Raw genomic sequence first — 14,537 nt, 5'->3', positions numbered from 1 at the left:
GACTCGGTGGTTGGAGGACGACTCATGGCAACTGAGGAACAAGGAGCAATGGGAGGTGGCCGCACCAAAGCAATGGGGCTCTCGAACATTGCTGATGGAGAATGCACCACAGCGGGGAGCAGCCAAACCAAAGCCAAAATGGATCTAGCTTAGACGAGTCTTCAGAGCGCAGAGGAGTGGAGATAGGAGCAGTAGAATAGACACGTAGGGAAGGAAGTGCAAGCGACTCCGCAAATGAACTGGGTCATAGACGAATATTGCTACCTCATCGAGGAAGAACAACTAGAGTTGCAGGCTGGCAACATGGAGACTTCGCTGCTGGCAAGTGGTGACATGGATAAGTACAGATGCTTCATAGTGGATTTTCCTTGCTATATATTGCATGCATGGTATTGCATGTGGTTCATTGTTGTTGTGGCATGGGTTTTTCTAGGTGTAATAGTGTTTTCAGCCTAACCTTTCCATTTCTAGATAGCCATGGTGTGATGGGGTTCTCATGTGTTGTCTAAGTTGGATTTCTAGATGGATTTGAAGCTAAGTGGGGTGGATCTCTAAATGATAGAGCACATGGTCTAGTGGTCCCTTAACCAGACTATGGATCATGGTAAATCCACTAGCCTAGTGACCCCTCAACCAGACTATAGGTTGCGGTCAATCCAAGATTTTGTTGCCTTGGTGGGCCTAGGAATCCTTGTCAATGAATGGCAGGATATACGATAAAACCAAGAGGTGGTTGCTCTCCATTAAGCCAAGTAATCTCGGTTTTGGGATACACAGTAAATCCTAGAGAGTGGGTCTCAGTTTAGGGCCTAGTGATCCGTGTTTGGATTGTGGTAAACGCTGAGAGACATCATCCATTTTTCATTTTTTCCAAATTTTTTCACTTTTCATTTTTTTTCATTTTCATAACTGTGCATAGAACTTATTCATTTCAAATGCAGAAGAGGGATATCGACTTACTGAGAGAAGAAGAGGTTGTTCCTTTAGAGAAGAAGTTTATATATACCTTTGACGTGCTTGTTGAGGTTTTCCCCCTCACCTTACTCTACTTGAGTGAGTTGCCAAGGGTTAACCCAAAAACAACCGACTAGGGTAGGTGACACTAGTTAGCACGCAAGAATTGTGCTTTCCCCAAGGTTCACTTCGAAAAATACATATTTTCCAAGGACGTATCATGGAATAAATGTAACAAGTTCTTCATACAGAGGCAGGACAACAAATAACCAAGTATTGATAAATGCATAAGTCCTCTTGTACTTTACCCAACTCGTTTCAAAAGTCACACATGGTTCCATGCAAAACTAACCTACGAACGTAAACAAAAAAAAAACACAAAACAAAGCGAAAGTAGAAGTAAATGTGTAAGAAAACCAAGTAAGCAAACAAACATGCAAGGTAAAAAGCAAACATACATGCAAGGTAAGAAGCAAACATACATGAAAGCAAACAACCTAAAAGAAAACACTACTCCTACTCCTAAACTAATGGTGCATGGACCTGATCACGTGAAGTGATACTTTCAATGCATACATGAAGTGATACTTGAAGGTTTAAATGTGTCCACAAAACATAAGTGAGTGCAAGTGCATGACATGAAATCCATGGACTCATCATGGTGTTGTGTGACACTTCAGCTATTAAGCATAAGCATAATTTTGACTGTGACATGTAAGAAAATGAAAGAAACAAGGACAACTTGCACCGTGCATGTGTGCTTGCTATGTAATATTTCTCCAATGCATGAGCAATGGAATCATGTAGTTCGAGTGGAGGAAGCATAATCTGTGTGTGAGATTGATCTTCAATGCATATAGATGAGTGATGAGGAACCTTGGGTGTTTCAACAGTTTCCTGATCAGGAATGAAACCAACCTCAGGACAGCGAGGGTGTGACACAACCATCAGCTTGAGTTGAAGTGCCTCGATAGTCTGTGGTTTTTCAACTTCGTTGACAGATAGATCATCATAAACGAGTGGCTTAAAAAAATCAACTACAATAAAATCATCATCATGATCGAATACAAGAGTAAATAGATCGCGACAACTATGATCAGAAAAATCAATGATTTCATCATCATCCTCATGATCTGATGAATCAAACATAAGGATAGATGAGGAGCAGATAAATTCACCTTCTGTGTTTCCAGAAAAGGTAGATGAAAAATCAAGTGGATTTTCAATGAATAATTTGTCCTCTCCATTGTCAGATGATGGACTAACATCGGGTGTGTTCTACGAATGATCAATAATGGGTGCATCCGTAGACGGAGATACACATGCGAAATCATGGATGGAAGAATCACCAAAGATGTCAGGAAAAAATGGAGGAGGCTTGAACAGAAGGGAGTCATCCTTCACCGAGGATTGATGTTCAAGCTCCCAACCATACTCTTCATGAATAACAGCATAGGTTGGTTGTGTAACACCAACTCCATTAATATCTTGATCCTCGTTCACAACAAATGTAGAGTCCGGAACGGAAGAACACAATATATTGCAATCCAGAGGATCATCCGAGTATGAAGATGGAGTTTGAGGTAAAAAATACATGTGAGAACCCAATATATTCGCAACGAAGCTTGAGCGAAAATTGGAAGGAGCGATGTCGAGAGAATGTGACAGTTGAACTGATGTGTGTGCATGCTCTCCCACATCACTTTGCAATGGTGAGGCTGTTTGATGAGGGGACTACAGACAGTCACTTGTGACAACGACCGTGCTCATATGTGATTGCGCAGCTCCATCACTAAAGTATGCTGAGCGGGGCTTGGGCTTGAGCTTCTTCTTGGGATTGACTAATTTGTTAAGACAATATTCGAATCTATCCCAAAGATATGGAAATTTTATCTAACTTTTCAGAGCTTGAAATTGCAACAAATAGAAGCATTCCCAAAATTCCATAGGTGATTCATGTGGGCCCTTCTGTTGTTGTAAAATTTCTGGGTCAAGAGGTTATGGATCAAAATGATGGAAGTAGATTCAATGAGGTCACAGAACTGCTCATGTGAGTGCACGCTATTGGGAGGCAGACTGCAACAACACCGTTATGGGGATTCACGAAGTGTGTATGATAGAAACATACTAACCTCTTCTGCATAGAACTCGTCTGCATGATTAAGGAATGTATAGAAGTGTTATAAGTACTTAGGCCAGGCTACTTCGTCTTCACCATCATACATGAATTCAGACAAGAGATCAAAAAACTCCCTTGTGATGTTGAGAGGTTCATCATGAGAAAGACATCGTGGATGGATGAGTGTGATGGAATCCATGATAGATGTGCAAAGGTTCAAAACTAGATGAGAGGACACAGCTTATCATCAGGCCCTCATTCTAGCGCCATAAATGTTGACGGTGTTGGACCCGCCAACATGTCGGGGGATCTCCCCAATAAGAAGTCCCAACTAAGCCTCAAAAAGTTTGGTGTAGGAGTCCCAGTAGTGGGTCCTATGGTATTGTCTTGACCATGTCTACATGCAGAGGTAAGTAAGATGTCCCTGTTGGTAACAAGGGTGTGGCATATGCAACAAGTCAAGGAAGGATCATAAATGGTTCTAACACACTGAGGGTGAGGTGAGTGCACCCCTTGGAAACCTGTGAAAGCACAAAGTTAAGAAGGGAACACACGAGCAAAGATGCATCACAAACTAGAAGGCAAGTATTCTAGCAATCCAAAGTGATGGTTAAACCAACAATGCATTTCAGTAAGATTCATAAATAATTATATAGGAAATCCATACATGCATGCATAAGCTAACAGATACATATATCATTTAGAGTAAACAAGATAGTTGAAATACAATATGACATATGCATGAAACGTGTTAGCTTTGTTATATAAAGAAGTGAAAGTTCCATTCATACAATACAACCATGACCAACCACTAGTTCCGACAGCAGAACGTTATAGTCACTGCCGCCTACTCCTCCAAAGAGATATACTAGCTCTACATAGTGTAGAAGCCAAGGCTCATTACAATACTCTCCAAGCATTCTCTAAGATACTCCTATCAGAAGCTTGGTTTACCAAATGCCTATACAATGAGCTATTAGATAATATATATAGCGAAGGGTGGGGTGGCCCTTGACATTCCCCTCTATGATTTTTCATCTACCCTCATGACTCTTCATCTACTCTATGACTGTTACATCCAACTATCGACACTTGAACTTCCACTTGACAACATGTTACATACAATCTGCACATGTACCCATGTGAGACAAAATAGGCTTGAGCAAGCCATGCAAGACATCACTATGATTCAAACAACTGTGGGAAGACCAGCTCTTTCAAATCCTCATGATGGTCGATGATGGTGACCAGATTCCATGCTTGGTAGTTCACAATGGTGTCGATGTACTCTATGGTGACATGTTTATGGAAATGAACTCTTGCCTCCATTGCATTCCAGTACACTCCTCTAGCTCCTCTGTCCAACTCATATAATGATATTTGCATCATTTCCTTGAGTGCGGTTAGACCAATGACATACTGATGCATGGTGTTTGCGCTGATCAAAAATTCTACACTAGTGGCTATGCACATCAACTCGTCAAAGTACGAGTCAAGGTTCAGTCTAACTTATGCCTTCGTCTTTGCCTCAGTGAGTGTCCTAATAGATGGGATCGTATGTGCACGCAAAACAACATCCATACTCCTGAATACCCATGCATGGGAATCCCGCAAACTAGTGATGAGCTGTGGAAGATCTTCATAGTTCTAGATCTGACTCCGGATGCATCCCTTCAGCTCAACTGCTTTGGGCTTCATTATCTTGGGCAAGTGTAACAGGGATCCCTTGTATCTCATTGTCCATGTTTGCATGTAGTCAATATTAGTATGCACGTTTGACAAGATACGTGCTCTCCTAACACATTGTTGCTGCCAACTGTTGAGATGGACAACTGCCTTATGCATGGTACCAAAATTGGAACACAACACTCACATGACTGTCTCAAGGGACAATATTTCATCCAGTATCACCTTCTTCAACTTTGCTTGGGCAGATGATGTAACCAGTTCTCCTCCCTGCTTGGTCGTCTATAACTTCTTGGCCATTCACTCATTCTTTTCTATCAAGAAGTGAACACTCGAGCTAGTGGCTTCGACATATGCTCTAGTAGCATCAGCCAATGTTGCTGGATGCTTGCACACATTAGACATGATCACTCATTCTTCAAACTATGCAAGAGATGTGTTGTCATCTAGAGTAGACACTCTTCGTGGTTGCAAAACTCTATGTTGTGACTTGTTGAATGATATGTTGTTCATCTCTCCTTTGGGATTGTCTCCAAGGATCTTAGTATCTCCTTGGTCGCTTGGGACTTGTTCCGGATCCCATGAGGCTAGTGGGTCAATGTTAGGTCCCTATAATACTAGTGGTTCCCCCATTACTATTTTAATTGTAGCCCTTATTGTTATTATTATGCCCCTATTGTCCCCCATATTGTTATTAGTGTGCCCCATAAAAGCCCACTATTGTTATTGTTGTTCCTTTATATTATTATTGTTATGTCAGCTTTTATTATATTGTGACCTCTTAGACTCCTATATATAGAAAGGTGGTTTAGTCATTTTTATCATCCAAGAATTATTCATTTATGTAATTTAAAGGAGGTTTCCCCCTCGAAGAGGCTGATTTTCAAGTCATTGATCTATCTATTCTATCTTTTTGTGGTCTGGTTTCATAACATTTGGTATTAGAGCTTTGGATTCTAGGGTTTCGCTACTCCAAATAGGTCATCGTGGCATTGTTTCTATGAAAAAAATTCTACGATGTTGTAGAAGCTAAAAAGAAACCCATTTGAGCCGAAATCTTGATGATCCTCGGGTCCAAATTTCAGATCTTGTCTCTCTATATTTTCAGAGATATGATCTAAGGAATTTAGGGTTTTTGCACTCTCCCCAATTACATCGCAAATAGGTGACCTTGGGAAAATCACCTTAACTTTCTCTCTGAGTATCAAATGGAAATTTCGTAAGAATTTATAGAAAGAGACGAAATTTAGTTTTCTGTAAATCGTTTTCAAGTCTGAAGGTTGAAACAGTGACATGTGGCACGTCGTACAAGTTTGATCTACTGAAAAAGTGTATAATCAGGTCATATTGGGAGATTGGACATAATTCTTCCTTGGAGAATCCAATTTAGATTAGACTAGTGGTGTTGGAAAGAGAACTCATAGGGCTACCACTTTTAGCAATTTCAGACCTTGGAGATTAGCAATTTTAGAGATACATCAGATTCAATATTGAGATCCTACAAAGTGAAAAAAGGTGTGTAGTTTTTTTTTAATTTTTCATAAGTTTGGTTTGAAACAATAGTTTGAAGGATTTCTAAGGGCATAGTGAAGCATAATGATCATTAACTAATGCCCCAAAGAAAGAAAATGGAAAAACCTAGTAAGCAACCTGAAATTTCTAGCATGACTCATGAAGAAGAGGAAGAAGTGCAACATGATATATCAAAATTATGAGACCAAGTGAAACAAAATTCACTCTCACAAAAAGTAATAGAAGCTAAGATGGATGGTTTAAAGAAAGGCGTGGAAGCTAAGAAGGATGGTGTGGAATATAAGATGGATTGTTCAAATAAAGGCATGGAATCTAATGTGAATGATGTGGAAGCTAAGATGGAAGGAAAAATGGAAGATTTCAAGACAAATTTGACAGTTGCTACAAGAAATGTTGACGAATGGTTAAAGGGTAGTAAAGGAAACTCATGATGAGAAAAAAAGAAATGTTAATCATGATTTCATAGACTCTAACGTTGGATTGAAGACCCACCATGTTCCAAAGATCGATATGAGGAGGTTTGATGACAAGCATCTTGTAACATGGATACTACAGATGGAGCAATATTTCAATCTCCATAATGTGCAAAGCACACAAAATGTATGCATTGCAACTTTATATTTGGAACCAAATCATTTTGTATGGTATCGATGGCTTTTCTCTCGTAAACAAATTGTCACTTGGTCAATTCTTACAGAAGAAATGATAGCACATTATGAGGATACAAAAAGTAACACTTTTTTTAGCCAACTGATAAATCTCAAACAAAAGGGTTCAATGATGAAGCACATTGACGAATTCAAAAAATTGAATATAAGGGTAAAGGATATTCCATAGGAGCATTGGATTGATGTGTTGATAGGGAATTTAAAGGATAACATCCAACATGAGGTTCGCCTTTGGAAACTTGATTCATTGGAGAAGGAATTCAGGTTGGCAAGAAAAATGGAAAGAAAAATTATGGCAACCAAGAAGCCTACCACTCACAACTATAAAGATGGAAGTGTTGTTTCCCCTAGCCTTCCACAACCTATAAGGTTGAGACCAAAACAATTGGAAGGAAAAAGAGCAAAAGGGATTTGTTACAATTGTGATATAAAATACACTAAAGGACATAAGTGTGCCGAGAAGAAATTATTTTACATAGATTGTGAAGAGGAGGAAGAAAAGGAACAAGAAATGTGAAAATAAGAGGATATAAACTAGGAACAAAACCTAGAGAAAGAAGAAATGAATCTGACCATATCTTGTAATGCATTGGCTGGAATTACCACTCCTCAAAATATCAAGATAGAAGGACATATCAAGAAGAAAAAAGTAGTAGTGTTGATTGATTCGGGCAGTACACATAATTTTATTCATTGTAAGATAGCCAAGGAATTAAATTGCTTCCTATATCTAGCACCAAAGTGTCAAGTGATGGTTGCAAGTGGAGGAACCATAAATTTCTCTGGAAAGTGCCATAATATCAAGCTATCCATGGGAGCACATGTATTGAATAGCCCAATTCTTTCCATTCCAATGGGTGGTTCTGATGTTGTACTAGGAGTCCAATGACTACAGTCCTTAGGTACAATAGATTTTAATTTTCAAGAACTTTTCATGAAATTTTGTTCAGAAGGAGAGGATGTTGAATTAAGGGGTATCATAGGGAAACCGAGAAAGATAATCAGCTCTAACAGAACGATAAAGCTTATAAAGAAAGAACAATGAAGTGTAATTGCACAATTATGTTCGCTAGAGGTTCCCACGTCGAAATCATCTAGTTCTCTATATCTCCAAAAATTCTTGGATAATCATTCCAAGGTATTTGACACTCCCAAAGGCCTCCCACCTACTCGTGATCATGATCATGCTATTCATTTGATTCTAGGAAGTGTTCCTCCAAACATCAGGCCTTACAGATATCCCTATGCCCAAAAGAGTGAAATTGAACATATGGTTGCAGAAATGCTAGAGGTTGGTATAATTCAACCTAGTCAAAGTTATTTCTCTACTCCAATAGTATTGGTGCACAAGAAGGATGGATCATGGTGCATGTGTCCAGATTATAGCGAGCTCAACAAGCTCATTATTAGAGATAAATTTCCATTCCTATAATTTATGAATTATTGGATGAATTGCATGGATCAATTTACTTCACCAAGTTGGATCTTCATTCAGGATATCATCAAATCAGAATGAAGACTGAATATATTCCAAAAAAAAAATTTAGAACTCATGAGGGCCATTATTATTTTTTGGTCATGCCTTTTGGCCTTACCAATGAACCTTCTACATTTCAAGGTTTGATGAATTCCATTTGCAAACCCTTCCTTAGAAAATTTGTGTTAGTAATTTTTGATGATATACTAATCTACAAAAAGTCTTGGAACGATCATGTTCAACATGTTGATAGGGTGCTCAAACTATTGGAGGAGAAACAATTATATGCAAAAAGCTCCAAATGTTTCTTTGGAGTATAATAGGTGGAATATCTAGGTCATATTATATCTCATGAAGGTGTTACGATAGACCCTAGCAAAATTAAATCCATTAAGGAATGGAAAATCCACACATCCATAAAGCATCTTCGAGGATTTCTCGGGTTGGCAGGTTATTATCGCAAGTTTGTTAAGAATTATGTGAGGATAAAAACACCTCTAACAACATTATTGAAGAAAGATGCATCTTCATGGACTCTAGAAGTAGAAAATTCCTTTGAACATCTTAAAGAGGCAATGTCCCAAGCACCGGTCTTAGCTACGCTGGACTTCACAAAAACATTTATTGTGGAATGTAATTCCTCACGAACTAAAATTGGTGTTGTTTTAATACAAGAAAAAAGACCCATTACTTTTGAAAGTCATCCAATCAAAGGAAATGTTGGAAATACTACATGCACTTAAGAAATGGCAACCCTACCTAATTAGAAGACACTTCAAGGTAAGAAAAGATCATCATAGTCTTAATTACTTTTTAGAAAAAAGATTATCTTCAAATGAGCAACAAAAATGGGTCACAAAGATGTTGGTTTATGACTTTGAAATCATCTACAAAAAAGGTAAGAAAAATGTTGTGGCAGATGCACTCTCAAGAAAGGATGAAGATGTGGAAGCATTTCTTTGCACCATTTCTATTATCCAACCAGATTGCATAAATGAAGCAAGGGATGAATGGAAGAGTGAAGAGGAAGTGTGGGCACGAATTCAAAAGATACAACAAGATCCCAGTACATTTGATACATTTAGCTGGAAAAATGATTTGTTATGGCACAAAGATCACTTATACCTATGTAAGAATTCCCAACTTAAACGAAATACTGCACACTTCTCCCTTAGGAGGGCACTTAGGATTTTTAAAAACTTACCACAAGGTTAGAAGGAAATTTTTTGGGATGGCCTTAAATCGGATATTCAAAAGTTTGTTGTAGAATGTTTGGTTTGCCAACTAAATAAAGTTGAAACAATTAAGAACCTAGTTCTATTAAAACCTTTATCCATTCCAAGCCAATTTTAGGAAGAGGTTCCAATGGATTTTATCACAGGTTTACCTAAGTTCGAAGGAAAGAGTGTCATCATGGTGGTAGTTGACAAACTTACCAAGTATGCACACTTTTGTGCATTATCTCATCCATTTAAAGGCAGTACAATTTCTACTACATTTATGGAAACAATTCAAAAGCTACATGGAAACCCAAAGATTATTGTAAGCAATAGAGATCCCATTTTCACTGGAAAATTTTGGACAAAATTATTTTCTTCTCTCGTTACTTAGTTAACTCATAGCTCATCTTATCATCCCCAATATGATGGGCAAACTGAGATAGTAAACAAATGTTTGGAAATATATCTTCGTTGCTTTGTCTTTGATAAAGAGATACAATGGATCAAATGGATGCCTTTGGCTGAATGGTGGTATAACACTTCCTTCCATACTGCAGCAAAAATGACCCCATTTATGGAACTTTATGGATATCATCCACCATCCATCAAATCATATTTAAGAGAAAATTATAAGGTTCAAGTAGTGGAATATCACATCTAGCATCAATAACAAGTTCTCCAACTCTTAAAGGATAAGCTCACTTTGGCATAGAATAGAATGAAACAACAAGCAGATCAAGATTGCAGCGAAAGAAGTTTTGATGTAGGTGACTCGATATTCCTATGGCTACAACCATATAAAAAAATTTCCCTCAAGTATGGTAAGAAGGATAATAATTATCACCAAAGTATTGTGGTCCATGCAAGGTGTTGCGAAAGATTGGTACTATGGCATACAAATTGAAGCTTCCTGCAACTTCCTGAGTGCACCTAGTTTTCCATGTTTCATGTTTAAAGAAGGTTATAGGTGACAAGATCTCAGTTCAAACAATATTGCCAAAACTTGACAAGGAAGGAAAAATCATATTGGAACCTGAAACAGTCATAGAAATAAGAACTCGACAACTACATAATCGATCAATTTCGAAGTATCTCATCAAGTGGAAGAACCTACCCACTGAAGATTCCACATGGGAGGATGAGAATTTTATACAAAAGCATCTAGAACTACTCAAGCATTGAGGAAAACACTTTTTTTAAGGAGAGGGGCATGTTATGTCCCTACAATACTAGTGATTCCCCCATTACTATTGTAATTGTAACCCTTATTGTTATTATTGTGCCCCTATTATCCCCCATATTGTTATTAGTGTGCCCCATAAAAGCCCACTATTGTTATTGTTGTGCCCTTATATTATTATTATTATGTTGGCTTTGATTATATTGTGACCCCTTAGAATCCTATATATAGAGAGGAGGTTTAGTCATTTGTATCATCCAGGAATTGTTCATTTTTGTAATGTAAAGGAGGTTGCCCCCTCAAAGAGGTTGATTTTCAAGTTGTTGATCTATCTTTTCTATCTTTTTGTGAGTTGGTTTCATGAAATTCGACCTCTTGGTGGTAGGGCATGAGGTTGATGTATTTCTATAACTCTTACTATTCCATATCCATATCCATCTCCTCAAGTGCATGTTCAATCTCTTTAGCCATGTCCTGCTCCTGCGACTGCTCACCCTGCCTGCTTGGTGCCAGTTGTTCGGATGAGTCTACTACCTGTATGGGTGCAGTTTCATTTGTATGTACATGTTGTACCCCCTACTATACCTCTTCTTACTATTCTTTCTTCCCCTGTCTGCACAACTCCTCTTGCTTCCGGAGTTGCTCCTTCAACTCATACAACTCCTTTGTTGTTTCCTCCATCCTTTGTTTTTCTCTCTGCCTTTGCGTGGTCCTCGTATTGCATTGTTGCCTCTTAGCCTCTATTGTGAAATCTGCTTTCTACAGAAGTAGGTTTTCTCTGAACTTGCAGCTTTGTTCCACCTCTGTGGCATCGGCAATCTTCCTCTTGCCTTTGTCACGCATTAGTATGTTTACCTCTACTGCTTCTACTACTGGTCCTCTCCTGGATGCTTCTTCACTAAACATTCCACAACGATGCTAACCAGTTCATTAGGCCTCGAGAAGCTATAACAATATCTCCATTGGTCTTCCTCTGCCCAATGACACACCCCATGGATCCACTGAAAATGTACACTAGCGCGGTGATATTTCACAATACAATGTGGGTCATACAGATTGAAGCTTTGAACATCGAAAGGATATTTCTTGATCTCCTTTTATTCGACATTCGCGTTCTTGAGGTTCCATATTTCGTACAATTCAATCCGTAATGGAAGAGTGGGCCAGGGTGCCTTCTTCTTCCGGTGCAGCCTAGCTGATAGTCCTGCCAATATGTGGTATGATACTTCTTGCATGACGAGCTTGTCCATGGAAAACTTCGGCAAAACATGCGGAGGCTTCTCCACGTTGTACATCCATATGAAGCTGTCGATCAGTGCCTACATTGTTGTCTTCGACATGCAAGATGTATCCTGCTCAAATATCATCTTGTACACTGGAGTGACAAAATGATCTCACAACTATGTGATAACTCCTCTTAAGCTGCATTCAGACAACATTTTACAAAAAGTATTCATAGAGGTTTCCGCTAATGTCGATGCCCACATCAAGCCCGAGAACTCCTGAAGGTCACAAATTTCATCCAATATGTAAGTGGACATGTATATTTTTGCTTTTTGACCTTTGGGAAGCTACCGAGCTCCTATTACCTGTTCCTTCAACCTATGAGCCAAATTGTCAGACTAGTTGAATGCTTTGCCTTCACTGGCCAGTTGGTCCAACGCCATCACCCAACTCTACGGGAAGGTCTCCATTATCTCTTGGACATACAAGCAACATGAAAATATGACCAAGTACCAATATGCTTCTGAAGTATCTTCGTCTTGAAAATCTAGTTGAGTATCATCCTGAATTTGGTTGGCTCCTTTACCCTGTTCTTAAAGATATCCCTAGAGTTGGCATTGCTGCTAAGTATGCTGAAGGGTGTCTCCATGGTGATCATTGGCTTTGAAAAATGGTACATCTACTGAGACTCTTGTGCCCTGAAGATAGCAATATTTGTCTCACTAACACTAAATGCAATCTGTACAAGCTAGACTTGTGAATGTTCACATAGATTTGGTGGTCTTCGATATATTCCCCAAATGTGCCTGAGAGTGCATCGTTGACCTCTTTCCATTTGAGCTTGGTGTCTTCATAGATCTGCATGCTTGTATTCATTCACTCAACTGTTGCATTAGTCGCGCTTCCATCGGTGTCCTTTGATCCTACTCTCTGGGAGGCGATTGATCCTGAACTACTGAGAGATGGATGGAAACCTTCTATATTTGGAGACATGGAAACATGCATGGCAAGAAACTTGTTAGATAAAACCAAAGAAAAATTTAGGGATGAAATGCAACATACCTGGGGACTAATTGGAAAGCATTGCGTAATTTTCACAGGGAGGCCGGGAGAAAGACTACCAGAACTACACAAAAGGCAACTCGGACTATCAAGAGGCTGGTTGACTACTCGAATTGCACAATCTAGACTGGATTGTTGGGTGTTGGGATTGCGCAATCTGCTATTTCAGTTGTCAAGTGATGTAGGCCCAGGGACTGCATTACGCAATTTTTTGGGCTAGCATTCATTGCCTCTCAAAATTGCGCAAGGCAATACTGGAGGAAAATCACTGGCCAAAATTGTGAATTTTATGGGAGGAAGGCAGAGCCTTCCCTCTCAAAATTGTGCAATGATGTCTTGGTGAGGCAGAGTCTGGGCCAAGATGGCCTAGACCTGTTGACGGGAAACTAAAAGCAAGTGAAGATGTGAATGCATGGCGATACTGAGTGTAAGTAGGAGTGAATGATCATGTAGGCAAACAGTGAATGCAAGATTCAGAAAATGGAACAACATGCATGTGTGTGAAACGAGTCACCGAATTAGTAAACGTTTGTGCAAAACAATTTCATGCATGTGACAATAGTGAGATGCTAACGAAAACTAAAATGATGCTTGTATAAGTTAGCATGCATGCAAACAACAACAACCATTCACAAAAATAAAGTAGACAACACTCACACAAGACAAAACATGAAAAGCGACAGAAATACTGTAAAAGACAAGTAAAGAAAACTTACCCAGAAATAACTGAGCTGGATGTGTCCAAGACTCCTGGATGTGCTATGGGATGTCATATCTCCAAGATCGATGTGAATAATGAGCTCTGAAGCATCGAATAAATTATTTTGAGGCTCATGACGCACATGCCACAAATTTAGGAAAAAGCAACACTTTGAGGAAGGTTTCTAAAACGATCTTTACATGTAACCTCTAGCTGCTAAAAATAACTCAATAAAATCTAGGGATTCTTTTTTCATGTTGCTTTTTTCTATTTTAGGAAAAGAAACCCATGCATGCAAGTTAAGTTTTCTCGGTCCCAGGTGGAACTAGTCAACTTGAGGGCACATTCAACAACCTGCTTGACTGTGGGGATATTTTATGTAATTTCTGGGAGGAATTTGGGCTGGTTGTCCAGATGGATTGCACAATTTCTAGGAGGAGCAACTGACTACTACTCATAATTGTGCAATTTCTGGGCTGAGCAGCATTTTTGGGCTAGATTACGTAGTTTTCACTAGGTAGGTTGTCTGATAGGATTGCTTAGTTTCTAAGCCCAACAAGTTGCTAGTCAGATTTGCACAATTTTGGAGGGAAGACTGGTTCCCCTCCAAAATTACGCAATTTCCTGAGGGAACTGCTTAGCTAGTAGCTGGACCAAGTCCAGAGTAGCATCCTATGAGGGCAATGAAACAAGCTATCATGCATAGGCTAGAAA

This window comes from Pinus tabuliformis, chromosome 4_1 (assembly GCF_031772625.1).
Source record: "Pinus tabuliformis cultivar Carrire ecotype Pingquan chromosome 4_1, CPIR1, whole genome shotgun sequence".
NCBI classification, from domain to species: domain Eukaryota; kingdom Viridiplantae; phylum Streptophyta; class Pinopsida; order Pinales; family Pinaceae; genus Pinus; species Pinus tabuliformis.
The sequence above is the reverse complement of the archived record's forward strand: the minus strand, read 5'-3'. Positions refer to the sequence as shown.